This window comes from Acinonyx jubatus, chromosome D1 (assembly GCF_027475565.1).
Source record: "Acinonyx jubatus isolate Ajub_Pintada_27869175 chromosome D1, VMU_Ajub_asm_v1.0, whole genome shotgun sequence".
Classification (NCBI taxonomy): domain Eukaryota; kingdom Metazoa; phylum Chordata; class Mammalia; order Carnivora; family Felidae; genus Acinonyx; species Acinonyx jubatus.
Window position 1 is genome coordinate 28,315,709 of NC_069390.1, and position 13,980 is coordinate 28,329,688.

Genomic DNA, 13,980 nt, shown 5'->3' on the forward strand with positions numbered 1-13,980 from the left:
ATGACAGACACGCAGATCTCGCCCAGAAATAACAGGGAAATGCCTGACACTGCTTCTTGAAGGAATTCTCCAGGTAGTAATTAGCCCTCAGCTCCAGGCTCAGGGCCCTGGGGATGGCTGCCCCACTCCCTGCTAAGGCAGGCAACTCGTCATCCGCTTGGGCCCAGTTCCTTCACAAGGGGGACCCAGCTTTACTGAGCCCTTTTTTAGGGAAGGAAGAATGTTCTTAAAAATGGGGAAGTGTTTTCCATTACTACTCCAAACTGTAAAATGATATTTGGGCCTTTTAAAAGACTTGGGAAATTTTCTGATATTAAGGAATATGGATTTAAAGAAGGCTTGGGGGATTAGATTTTTCCTCCTCTTTGAAGCATTTGAAACAACTTTAATCTGCTTTTAGACTTCTATCCAATTTGGTATGGCATTCTAGCAGAGCATTGTTGCCTTCCTTGTGGAACTGATACTTTTGTGCCTCTTTTAAAAGGCATGAGGAGAAATATTTGGGGTGGGGAAAAAATAAAGCTTGAGTTTAAAGGAACAAGATTTCTAAGATTCTTGAAAGACATTTTTAAATTTGTGTTTCAAGTGTAAGAAAATCAAACAAACAAAAAGTTGTATATGCAACTACAGTGGTCTGACTTACTCATAACTAATTTCCTGTGGCTGGTCCTTCTATGATACATACGGTGCTTTACCATATGCAAAAAAAAAAAAAAATTAAATACTCTCATGTAATCATACTACTCTGGGAGGCAGGTATTATAATCATTTCACCAACAAGAAAACTGGGGCTTAGGGAGTCAAAATTTTGCTTAAATAAAATGTAGTATGTCAAGAACTTTAACTTGGGACTCCAGGCTTTGAACCCAACACCTTTTCCACAACATCCCATTACTTTTAACTTCTCATGTGGCCTAGGTAGCCCGTAGCCCCCATCAACTTTCTGTGCCTCAGTTTCTTGATCTGTGAGATGAGAACAATACCACTCTGGCTTCCTTTCAGGGACTGGAGGATAGATTTTCCAGGACAAGTCCATCTATCACGTGACCAAGATTTCCAGGAACAATGTACAGTTCAGACAATGAGTCCGAACGAAATAATATTCTGCATTATCCCGAGGGATGGGGAATCCGGAGAGGCAGCAGAGGGGAAGGTGGGGACACAGTTGTCAGTCTGGGAGCCTTAATGCCCTCCGGCTATAAGAGAGGAGGTAAGTGTATGATCAAAGTAAATGAAAACTAAACCAGCTGTGCAAGCCTAGAAGAATACATATTTTTGAAATACCTAGGAAAATGCTATATTCTTCTTTTTATTTATTTACTTATAACAACTATATCTATTCATTGTTAAAAGAATGAATACAAAAGTGCATTATTAAAAAGTGCATCCCTCCTTCATCTGTTCCTCACCTACTTCGCTTGCTAGACTCCCCACTGTTACATCTGTTTATCTCCTAGAATTTTCTCATTCAAATACTGTGTGTGTGTGTGTGTGTGTGTGTGTGTGTGTGTGTACATATGCGGGCATTCAGATACACTTTATACAGTTTCACATATGTATTTTTAAATGGGTCATACAACCCATATTGTTCTATAACTTGCTTTTTAAAAATGTTACAATGTATCACAGATACCTGGTCATACAGACCTCTCATTTCCCCCTCCACCCAGCTTTATTGAGCTATGCTTGACAAATAAAAATCGCATATACGTGAGGTGTTCAACATGTTGCTTTGGTTTATGTGTACATTGTGAAATGATGACCACAATCAAGCTGATTAACATATCAATCATCTCATATGGTTACCATTTTTTGCACGTGGTGACATCCACTCTTACCAATTTCAAGATGCAATACAGTATTAACTATAGTCAACATGCTGTCCATTAGATCTCCAGAACTCACTCATCCCACATAAACCTATGTACACTTTGACCAACATCTCCCCCTTTCCTCCAAGCCCCAGCCTCCAACAGCCACCATTTTAACCTCTGCTTTTTACGTGTTCCACAGTTTTAGGGACCTCTCATTCTTTTTAAAGCATGAAGTGGGCTCTATTGCATGGATATGCCATAGTTTATTTAACTACCTCCCTACAGATGAAGATACAGGTTACTTCTGGGTTTTTTTTTTTTCTTAACTATTATGAATAATGCTTTGTGGATAAGAATGATGGTTCATTAATATGAAAGAAGACAATTTAGGGATAAGTAGCCTAGAACAAACTTGGGAAAGAAAGATATAATAAAACCCTTACCAGTGAGACCTGTGTGGGACACCTGTGACAAGCAGACCCTTCTCAGTTTAGCTCCTCAATATTTCAGATTGCTAGCTAGGGCCAAAGGAAGACTCCAGGAGGAAAAAAAAAGTTAAAGAAAGAAAAAAATGCACAGCAGCATTTTTGGTTAAATTGATTAACCAAAGTTGGTCAAATTGAATGACATGTGCATCCCAAAGAGAACCAAGTAGAGAAAGTGTAAACCCTGTGTAAACCCTGTAGAGAAACCGTAGGACATGTAAGGAAGATTATAAAGCGTAGATTGAAGACGAAGAAGGAAAATGATGTGACAGTGAGAAAATGTTTCAGCATTTAATTTTTTTTAATGTTTATCTATTTTTGAGAGAGAGAGAGAGAGAGAGAGAGAGAGAGAGAGAGAGAGAGAGAGGCAGAGTGTGAGTGGAGGAGGGGCCGAGAAAGAGGGAGACACAGAATGTGAAGCAGGCTCCAGGTTGTCAGCACAGAGCCCAACGTTCATGTAGAGAACGATGCTACTTTCTCCTGTCGTGTTTTTTTTTAAGTTTGTTTATTTATTTTGAGAGAGAGAACAAGTGTGTGAACAGGGGAGGGACAGGGAGGGAGGGAGGGAGAGAGAGAGAGAGAGAGAGAGAGAGAGAATCCTAAGCAGTCTCCTTGCTGTCAAAGCACAGCCCAACGTGAGGCTCGAACCCACAAACCTTAAGATCATGACCTGAGCCAAAGTCAGACGCTTAACCAATGGAGCCACCCGGGCACCCCTAATTTGAGCATTTAGTTTCCATGTCAGTCCCCATAGGACAGGGGCTGTGTCTTACTCCTTTGCAGCCTCGATACTTGCCATAATTCCTGACAAGCAAAAGATGCTAATAAGTACTTGAAGAAAAGCAAAGAATCCTACTTTCAAAAGGACCAAGTCTTTTGGACATAAGCCAGGAGAATCTACCTGAACGTAGACAAAATCTCGATTTGTGTAAAAATTATTTTAAAAAGTTTAAAACATTTACCTTAAGTTGAAAAGCAGTAAGTTAAAAGAATGGTGTCAGTAAAAGCCTCTATCATTTAATTTACTGAACATATTTCTTTGCTTACTCTTCCTTGTGCTTAATTCATTGCCTGCTCAAAAAAACATGTAAAAATTAAAGCTGTAACTAACTGGTCATTGGAATTTTAAAAAATTATTTTTAAAAATTGACATCATTTTCTTGAAGCCATCACCAAGTGGCTCTGTGTGTAGTCATCAGTTGTGTCAGTGGGCTGGTTTCTGCCTCTTGGCTTCAAGGTTCATGTTCCTAAAGGGAGTAAAAAGAATCGCATGGCCCATGGCATGTCTCCCGTCTTGTTAATAGAGAATTCAGGGGGAAAGTTTAAGACATAATCCTCTGTGTGATGGTCCTAACAACTGGCTAACTATGGTCCAATCAACTAAAGGCTCAGATACTAGGCGTGTGTGTGTGTGTGTGTGTGTGTGTGTGTGTACATTCCTTAAGATGTTATTATGAAGAAAAGGATAAGTGGAAGATAAGTGGACTGATATGAGGATTCACTTTTTTAAGAGAGAGAGAGAGAGAGCACGAGAGTGTGATCAAGGGAGGGGCAGAGAGAAAGGGAGAGAGAGAATCCTAAGCAGGATTCTCACTGTCAGCACAGTGCCCAACTTGAGGCTCAATCCCATGAACCATGAGAGCATGACCTGAGTTGAAATCAAGAGTTGGGCGCTTAACCAACTGAGCCACCCTGGTGCTCCAAGGATTCACTTTTTTTTTTGAATCTTTGGGGGTATTTTATTTTATTTACTTATTTACATATTTTTCTTTTAAGACCTCTATGTCTTTTTTGTTTGTTTTATTTTTAATTTACATCCAAGTTAGTTAGTCTGAGAATTCACTTTTTAAAAAAAAAAAATTTTTAACGTTTATTTATTACTGAGAGACAGAGGGAGACAGAGCACAAGTGGGGGAGGGGCAGTGAGAAGAGGAGACACAGAATCCGAAGCAGCCTCCAGGCTCTGAGCTGTCAACACAGAGCCGGATGCGGGGCTCGAACTCACAAACCGTGAGATCATGACCCGAGTCGAAGTCGGAGGCTTAACTGACTGAGCCACCCAGGCACCCCCCAAGGATTCACTTTTTAAAAGAGAGAGAGAAGAACAAGCTTGGTCACCCTCACCTTCTACAACAGGGTCAGCAAATTACCTAAAATTACCTAAAATGGGCAACCCTGTTCTCTATCGGTTGAATTCTCCAGAACAGTAAACCCATACTCGTCATGATGACCTTGACACACGAAGGGAAGAAAGATCGAATTAAATTCAGTAGCATTGCTGGTTTTATATTTCAACATCCCATATATTCATTCATTGAACAAACATGAGTGGAAACATTAGATAATCAGAAAGACCATTCTCTAGTCATTCTGAATCAGCAGGATTGCTCTGTTGAGGCTTTTAATCACTTCGGTTCTCATACCGACCTTGAGTTACTCCCTCCCCATCTGGGCAGAAGCTCTAGTTTGTGGTGGAACATGCTACAGAGCACTCTGAACAGTGTGTGGATAAAATTATCTGCCAGGAGGGCACCCACCAGCCTTGGCAAAGAGGAGGAACAAACTACGTAGAAGGACTTTTTAGAATCATCTTTCAGCAGTGTGACTCTGAGGGTTGAAAACTGGACTGAGGTCAGCAGTCTTGGGTTCTGGGCCTTCATTACTGTATGGCTGTCTGACACTGGGCCTCAGCTTCTTCATCATAAGATAAAAGAGTTCAATTAGTATCTTCTACTAGTACATGGAATGGGAATACGGATAAGAACCACATAAAGACAAGTTTCCAAAATCTTAAAGACATATCGTTCTTAATAGAGATGAAAAAAAAAAAAGATCCTGAGAATTCTAAGAGCACTTCTCTTGGACACCAGTCCTAAGTGTATATTTGCCTCTCTCCTCCCACAAAAACCAGGCATTGCTTGTACTCAGGGATTCTGGTAAGAGCCTCTCTTTCCTAAACGAGATCAGCTGTAAACCCTGTCCTTCCTGAAGGCCATGAGAGCCTGGAGTTTGTGCAGGGAGGGACTCAGTGCTATAAAGATGGCACATGGCCCTATGTCAGCAGGACATTCTTACTGTATGTAAGACCCTAGTCTGAAGCTTGCCCGAGAAGTCCTTTCTTTGTAGCTCCCTGAGTTCAGTGAGGCCCATCTGGTTCAGCTAAGCCTGCTCTATCTTCCTTCAGCCAAGTTAGGGCCTCTCAAAAAGAAGTCCTTCACAGGGCCGTTGACGGCATTTCAGATTGAACCCAATTTGGGCCCTGACTGAAACGATCATTTGCTTGATAACCGCCAATTTAGAGGAGTTAGGAAAGGCTCAACCAACACCAGGGCTCTTAATCTTTGCAACTAACCCACTGTGAGGCAGGTAATGTCTCATGTTATCCTTTTGAACCTATAGATATCTAGAGCTGCTCTATCTAGATTTAAAAATCTTTTAAAAAATTATTTACTTATTTATTTTGAGAAAGAGAGGGGGAGAGAGAGAGAGAGAGAGAGAGAGGAGAGAGAGCACACAAGTCGGGGAGGGGCAGAGAGAAGGAGAGAGGGAGAGAGAATCCCAAGCAGCCTCTGCATTGTCAGCACACAGCCCAATGTGAGGCTCGAACTCACGAACTGTGAGATCATGACCCAAGCTGAAATTAAGAGTCAGATGCTTAACCAACTAAGCCACCCAGGTGCCTCTAGAAGAACCAAATCTTAAAGATGAGTTTTCTGTTTTGGTTGTAGAGTTTCTGGAATTGGTTCTCTAATCTGGTTAGATTTAAAGGCACTAATGGCTGTATTTCCTGTAGCACTGATAATCCATGGTGTGTTGTGATAATAGAGATACACAAAATATGAGCACTGGATGCTCCTAAGCAAATATATACAAAAGGCAAGGTTCTGGGTGGCCACATAATATACTTTTTCAAAGGAAATCCATTGCTGGCTCTCATGAGAAAGAGTTATCCCCACTTAGTCCCCTTTCCTGTTAATAGACTCATCACTGACCTAAAGAATTTGGCTTTGCAAATGGCTGGCTTCACTTTGCTGGTTGCTGAAAGCCCCTGGGTTTGGGAGCAGCAGTCTGGAGGCAGCACATCTTGTGTTACTTGGCCAGGAGAAATCTCATGAAGCAACACGAAATGGTGTCTATTTGGGTCATCTGTTTGTTTCCTGCCTCATTCTCCTATTTTTAAGAGTCACTGTAATATTAACAACAACTATGACAACAGTGATCACTCACATGGCACATAGCTCTCAGACTGTACACAGATACATGCAGTTAATTTTTACAATGCTATGAGGTAGGTATTATTATTAGTCCCATTTTACAGATAGGGAAATGGAGGCAAATCCAAATAGCTAATGAACAGGGAGCAAGGATTTGAACTGGCTCCAGGATCTATGCTCTCAGCACACTTGGATGATTAATAGGTCACTGTTGCATCCTAGCCAAGCCACTCAGTGGTGAGATGATCTTGGACTGGACCCTAAAACTCTTTAAGCCCCTGTCTCTGAATCTTACCATAGGAATAAGAACAGCTCCTGGTTGATGGAATTGCTGTGAGACTAAACCAAGATGATAAATGTAAACAGCTCAGTTCAGGGGCATCTGGGTGGCTCAGTTGGTGAAGCATCCAACTTTGGCTCAGGTCATGATCTCATTGTTTGTGAGTTCGAGCCCCATGTTGGGCTCTGTGCTGACAGCTCAGAGCCTGGAGCCTGCTTTGGATTTTGTGTCTCCCTCTCTCTCTGCCCCTCCCCCACTCATGCTCGGTCTTTCAAAAATAATAAACATTGAAAAAATTTTAAAAAGGGGCTCAGTCCAGGGCCTACGCATTGAAAGGGCTCAGTAAATAGGCTTCACATTCATTAAGACACCAGTGTACTATGGGCACAGTCAACTCAGCCCAGTTCTGACACCAGTGACAGAAGGAAAGAATGCTTAATAGAGAGCAGGTGACCGCAACACTGTAGGACAGACAGCTCTAGACTCAGGAGCACAATGTGGAGAGCTGGGACACTCTGGCAACACGTTTGTTTTTCCAAAACAGGCTAGCAAAATATTGCTTTGGGAAAAATATTTAGTGCTCCTTGTTCTAGAGAGGTGGGTCAAGCCTGTGACCAGGAGCTACTAAAGTTGCTCTGCTGTTCATAGACAGGCTGGCTGTCTCCCATCCCTCCCGCCCTGACACCATTCATTTGACTTGACTTATCATCTCTGATGGGCCACAAGGACATCCTCCCCTGCAACTGGGACCTTGTGAGTCCCAGTTAACAACTTACCTGATGGAGCATCTTTATTTTAGGAGGTGAGGCTGAGAAGTGAGGGAACAAAGCTCCAGATGCCCACATGTGTCAGCCTTGGTTTGAAAAATGGGAGGTCACAGGTCAGCAGTCCAGGCTGGAGAGAGTTCACTAAACTATCTAAAACAGATCCTGAAGTAAAGGAACAAAGAAAAATGTTATCAAAAATAAAAATTAAATATATCCATACAGTGGAATATCATTCAACCACAAAAGGCAATGGAGTACTTATACAGGCTACTACATGGATAAACCTTGAAAATATTATGCTCAGTGAAAGAAGCCAGTCACAAAGGACCATATGTTGTATGATTCCACGTATAGGCACACTTTTTAAATGTAAAATCATACGGGATGTGGAAAGTAGATTAGTTATTGCAGGGGAGGGAAAAGGGCCTGATGGATATGGAGTTTCCTTTTGGCTCATGGAAATGTTTGGAATTGTGCAATGGTGATGGTTGCACAATATGGTGAATAAACCAAAACCACCATTGAATTGTACACTTAAAAAAGTTAAAATGACATTTTATGTTAAGTGACTTTTATCTCAAATCAAAAATTAAGCAATAAACTCTAACATTCTAAAACAAATACATATATCAAAAGGGTATGAATTTTAAAACCGTATTCTTCATATTTTTTCCTACACCTTCTAAATTTTCTACACTAAGCATGAATTTCTTTAAAGAAAAATTTTTATTTTGAAACAATTCCAGAGTCAGAAAGTTGCAAAGATAGCACAGAATGGTCCTGGATACCCTTACCCATTTCCCTCTGTAGTTACATCTTATTTAACTATAGTACAATATGAAAGCCAGGAAATCGACATTGGTACAGTGTGTGTGTGTGTGTGTGTGTGTGTGTGTGTGTGTGTGTGTGATTTTATTACATGTGTTGATTTGTGTGAGCACCACTGCAATATAGATGCAGAACCATTCCACCACTACAAAGATCTCCCTTATACTACCCTTTATAGCCACACTAAGCTTCCTCCTTCCCACCTCCTGCTCATCTCTAGAATTCCATCTCTATAATTTCACAAATGTGATATAAATGGAATCATACAGTATGTGACCTTTGGAGATTTGCTTTTTTCACTCAGCATAATGCCCTCGAGGTCCTTCCAGGTTGTTGCATATGTCAATGGTTGGCTTTTTTGTTGTTGTGGAGTTTGATTCCATGGTATGGCGGACCATAGTTTATTTATTGATGGATGTTTTAGCATTTTGCGCATTTTGGCTATCGCCAATAAAGCTGCTATGAATATTTGTGTTCAGGTTTTTTTCATTTCTCTCCAGTAACTGCCCAGGGATAATTTGCTGGGTCATATGGAAAGTCTATGTTTAGGTTTTTTAAGTTTTTATTTATATAAGTAATCTCTACACCCAATGTGGGGCTCAAACTCATGACCCCGAGATCAAGAGTCACATGCTCCACTGACTCAGCCAGCCAGGCGCCCCTATGTTTAGTTTTTTTAAGAAACTGCCAACCTATTCTCCAGAGTCAATGTACCATTTTACATTCCCACCAGGCATGTATGAGAGATCCAATTTCTCTGATTCCCTGTCAGCATTTGGCATTGGCATTGTCGTTATTTTTTTTTTACTTTAGCTACCTTAATAGATGTGTAGGAGTATCTCATCATGGTCAAATGCATTTCGTTAATGGCTAGTGATGGTGAACAACTTTTCATGTGCTCATTTGCTGCCCTTATACCCTCTTTGATGCTATGGCTCTTCTGTTGTCCATTTTCTAATTAGGTTGTTTGTTTTTCCTGTTGAAATTTGAGAGTTCTTTATATATTCTTGATACAAATCCTTAGTCAGATGTGTGGTTTGCAAATGATATTTTCTCCTAGTCTGAAGCTTGTCTTTTCCTCCTCTTTACATAGTCTTTCACACAGCAAAAGCTTTTAATTCTTTAGAAGTGTGATTTATCTTTTTATTTTCTTTTATGGAATGTGCTTTTGGTGTCAGGTCTAAGAACTCACCATCAAGCCTTAGATCTTGCAGATTTTCTCCTTCAAGTTTTACAGTGAAGAACTACTTTTTGAAAGGACCTTTTTTTCTAAAAGAAAGACATGGCTATTTGGAATACAAAGAAAAACTCAATGGGGAAAGTTAAAACCACTAATAAAACCAACATCCAGAAATATGTTTGGTATTAGATGCCAGGACTTGCAACTTAATAAAAATGTCACCTCCTTTATAATGGGAAAACAGAACCCTCCACCAGTAAACTGCACTATTGAGTACCCATCAGAGTGCTGAGGGAGAGGTGCTTCTCTTAATGCCAAGATCAGCTGGGGGAGTTGCCGTTCGGAAAAGGCTAAGAACTACTGACCCAAACAGTGAAACTCATGTTTATGAACCACAGCTGTTAGTCACAGACTGTAATTGCCCCACTAGATAAAGAAGCTATTTAAGAGAGCAGGTTGCTATAGCTGAAAAGAAACAGAAAATAGTCTTTTGGAAATCACAGGATTGTAACTAAGGGGAACATCAGGTTTGAAGGTGGGGCGGATCGTTGTGTATTCCCTGGCTTGAGACAGGCTGATCTTGCATGAAGATCTTGCAAGATCCCAGCCCTGGCTGATACTCTGTTTTGCTGGAGAGACTGGTTGAGGTTCTCTTTTTCAAGTCCTGCCATGTGGGGGCTTCCAACGACTAGAATCCTTCCAACCTACACACTTCTGATTCCTAGGCATGTGGAACTTTGCCTCTTGTCCTGCCCTCCTCACCTGCCTGACATGTTGGTCACAGGGTAACAGCTGTGATGAGAGCAATGGACTCTGGGGGAGTACTCATCCCCCCGCCTCACCCCACCACCTCCAAGCAACAGACATGAGCTAGTCTTAAAGCATTAGATACTTCAGGGGGCATGGTTCCCTACCCCTCACCACCAACCTTCTGAGAAGTTGATATTTTAAGAAAGGGCATTTTTAGGGAAACTTGAAGGAAATTTTGAAAGGGTGAAACTTGCAGTTTAAATTGCTTAGCGATGTTAGGAAACAGTCCTGAATTTGATTTGGTTAGGAAACAGTCCTGAATTTGATCTAGATTTTCAAACATCTAGTTTGCACTCATTGGAACTTACCTGAAGTACTTAATTATGTACTTGCAAAGAAAATCCTATTTTTTGATTGCTAAGTAAGAATCACTTTTGTTTGCTGAATAGTGAGGAATCAGGCAAAACCTCTGGATGGTGACAGACACATAAAATTTCATAAAAATTTAGATTAAAAGTTAATTGTGTGGTAAAAATTGCAACCTAAATGTCCATTAACTTAAATTACGATATATCCATACAAAAGCTCAGCATTTATTGTCATGGAAAGGTTTCTACATATATTGAGTTTTTAAAAGCCAGCTTTAGAAATTAACAAGTAGAATTTGATCCTATTTCTAAAAAGGCATTGGGAAAGAATATAACAAGACATTATCAGTGGTAATCTTTACATGATGAAGTTATGGAGAATTTTACTTTATTTTTTATTTTTTTCTGAGTTTTCCAAATCTAAATTCATTGAGCTTATATTGCATTAATAATCAGAAGAAAACTAGTTCCCATCCATAGTCATAGGGCTACATGTTAAACAGAACTGTATATATAGCTTACAATTGTATGTATTACTAGTTTTATAAGTTACAAAAACTCATATCTTAAAGTAGTCAAAAGGGATAAGGAGTATCAGGTGAAAAGTAAGAATTCTCTCTCTTATGAATCCAATTTAACAACTGACAACAGGAATATACATATTTAAAATAAAACTTGGAGCACCTGGGAGGCTCGGTCAGTTAAGCGTCTGACTTTGGCTCAGGTCATGATCTTACAGCTCATGGGTTCAAACCCCGCATCAGGCTCTGTGCTGACAACTCAGAGCCTGGAGCCTGCTTCAGATTCTGTGTCTCCCTCTCTCCCACTCATGCTCTGTCTCTCTCTCTCTCAAAAATAAATAAACATTAAAAAATTTTTTAATAAATAAATAAAATAAAACTTGATTAGTGAGAGATCTGAAAAGCAGAAGCTAATGTTAAAGAAATATGAGACAACCTTGAAAACAAGGGAATGAAATTACCAGCCTAATGCCAACCACTCCTCAGCCCACTGCCAGAACACCCCCCTTACAGTCACATGGCCCTTCTAATAAGGGAAATCAGCCTCTTTACACTCTGAGCATGTGGGTCCCAACAGATTCCCACACCTAGCCAGGCATGCAAATTAGTATGGGCCCTAACACCCACATGAATCAAGTCACGTTCGAATTACAGAGCACATTTGGATGGCAAGTCACAGAAGCAGCAAGTGTTGCTCCTGGGTGGGTGGAAGACTCTTCCTGTCTTCTGTACCCCTCCCAACCCTAACTTGTTTATTCAATAGTTGACTCCCAATCCTCAGTGCTTTGGCTTAAATGTCACTTTTTCAGAGAAGAGAAAAATTGGCTTGGCTAAACTGGCATAGCCCCTTCCTTTATTCTCTGTCATCATCCCTGATCATATCTTTGGGAACACTTATTACCATTTGTAATTTTTAATTTTGTGTATTTATGCCTGACCTCTGCCTTCCCTCTCTCCCCAGACTGCAAACTTCGTAAGGGCAGGGACCTTGTGTGTATGTGTGTATGTGTGTGTGTGGGTAAAATATGGCTTTGTTTAGCAAGCTTTTAGCCCATAATAGGTATTTAATAAACACAGTGTAAACAAGATGGACAATTTTAAAAGTCCATTTTTGAGATGAAACTCTAATTTCATTAATGTTTTAGATAAGACTGACCCTTGACGGGTAGGGCTGTTTATTTCTTCATTCATTCTTCCATTCGTTCAACCAACAAACTTTTATTAAAAGCCACTCTTTGTAAGACTCTGTGCTAAGTACTGGGGACAGAGGTGCCTAGCAAGGAAGACAAATAGAAAGAAGTGAATATGATCTAGGGAGACATGATCTAAGGAGATATGGGTAATTGGGGTTTTGGGGGAGCATGGAGCTATTTCCTGGTCCTTGAGAACCACAGCTGGGTTTTTCTCCACCATCACCCTATGACATCCATTCAAACCCAACATCATACCCAAAATTATGACTAGGGTCATCTGTGTATCTGTCAGTATGTATAGAAAAGATTATAATCAGGGGCGCCTGGGTGGCTCAGTTGGTTAAGGGGCCGACTTCAGCTCAGGTCATGATCTCATGGTTCATGAGTTCGAGCCTCACGTCGGGCTCTGTGCTAACAGCTCAGAGCCTGGAGCCTGTTTCAGATTCTATGTCTCCCTCTCTCTGTTCCTCCCCTGCTCATGCTCTGTCTCTCTCTCAAAAATAAATAAAGATTAAAAAAAAAGAAAAGATTATAATCAATGTTTTTAAACAGAAAATTGTATAGGGAAGTGACACCATAGCAAACAAATAAGAAACCAGAGGCACAGTTTGAAAAGCTGCCTCTGCAAAGAAGGGTTTTATTAAGTGCACTCTATCGCTTTTTGTCCTTCCCTCCATCCTTCCTCCTTCTCTCCTTCCTACTATTCTCTCTCACACACAGCTCAGACACAAGACATGGAGAAACAAATGTTTTCTGACTCGATGACTTCAGCGGATTAGTGCTCCTTTGAAAGTGATATTGTTACAGCCATAATGTGTTTATGTGTAACACAGACATCTTTATGTATAATGCAGACGTGTCTGTGTGGGGAACATTAACATCCTGGCCTTGTCATTTAGTGAGGTAGGAAGTTCAGCCCAGGACTAAAGATCCCCTAAAGCTTTGGGGAATCTTGATACAGGAGAAGGAGGGAGCAGGAGAGAACAGGGGAGATTTCTTTAAGGATTATTTCTCTTTTTTTTCCCTCTCTTGGGCTTAACTCCTACTCTCTGAGAAACAACCCTTTTCCAACACAGCTGGGATGGTTGTCAGGCAGAGGTATCCTTGCTGAGGATAGCAGTCATCCAAAAAAGGGTCAAGCAATCAGAAGATGCTGGAAAATCACAGAGATACCACAATGAGAGTTCCACTTTATAATAACGTGATGGCAAAGCTGTAACAATACTGTAACAATATGAAACAATATGAAAGTATATAAATAAAAAGTTAGTCTAGCTTCTGTGCTATTCCACTCCCCAAAGCAGCAGTACTCAGTAGAAATATAATGTGAGCCATATATGTAATTTAAAGTTTTCTAGTAGCCACATTAAAAAAGTAAAAAGGAACAGGTGTAATTAATTTCAATGATATATTTTATTTAAAGCAATGTATCCCAAATATTACTACTTCAACATATAATCAACATTAACAAATTATTCATAAAATATACAATTATTATGGAGATATTTACTACTTTTGGTACTAAGTCTTCTAAATCTGGTGTGTACTTTTCACTTACATCTCAATTTGGATGCTAAATT

The 13,980-nt window shown here is 40.3% G+C and overlaps 1 long non-coding RNA gene across 4 annotated transcripts in view; it reads right to left on the minus strand.

Annotated features, from left to right (window-relative positions):
* LOC106970294 (uncharacterized) overlaps nucleotides 1-13,980 on the minus strand; it is a 59,344-nt gene that overhangs the window by 22,248 nt on the left and 23,116 nt on the right. For all 4 annotated transcript variants that reach the window (XR_003425007.2, XR_008290411.1, XR_008290409.1 and 1 more), the window contains one exon: nucleotides 7,570-7,722. This is a non-coding gene — a long non-coding RNA (uncharacterized LOC106970294). The remainder of the gene's footprint in view (nucleotides 1-7,569; nucleotides 7,723-13,980) is intronic.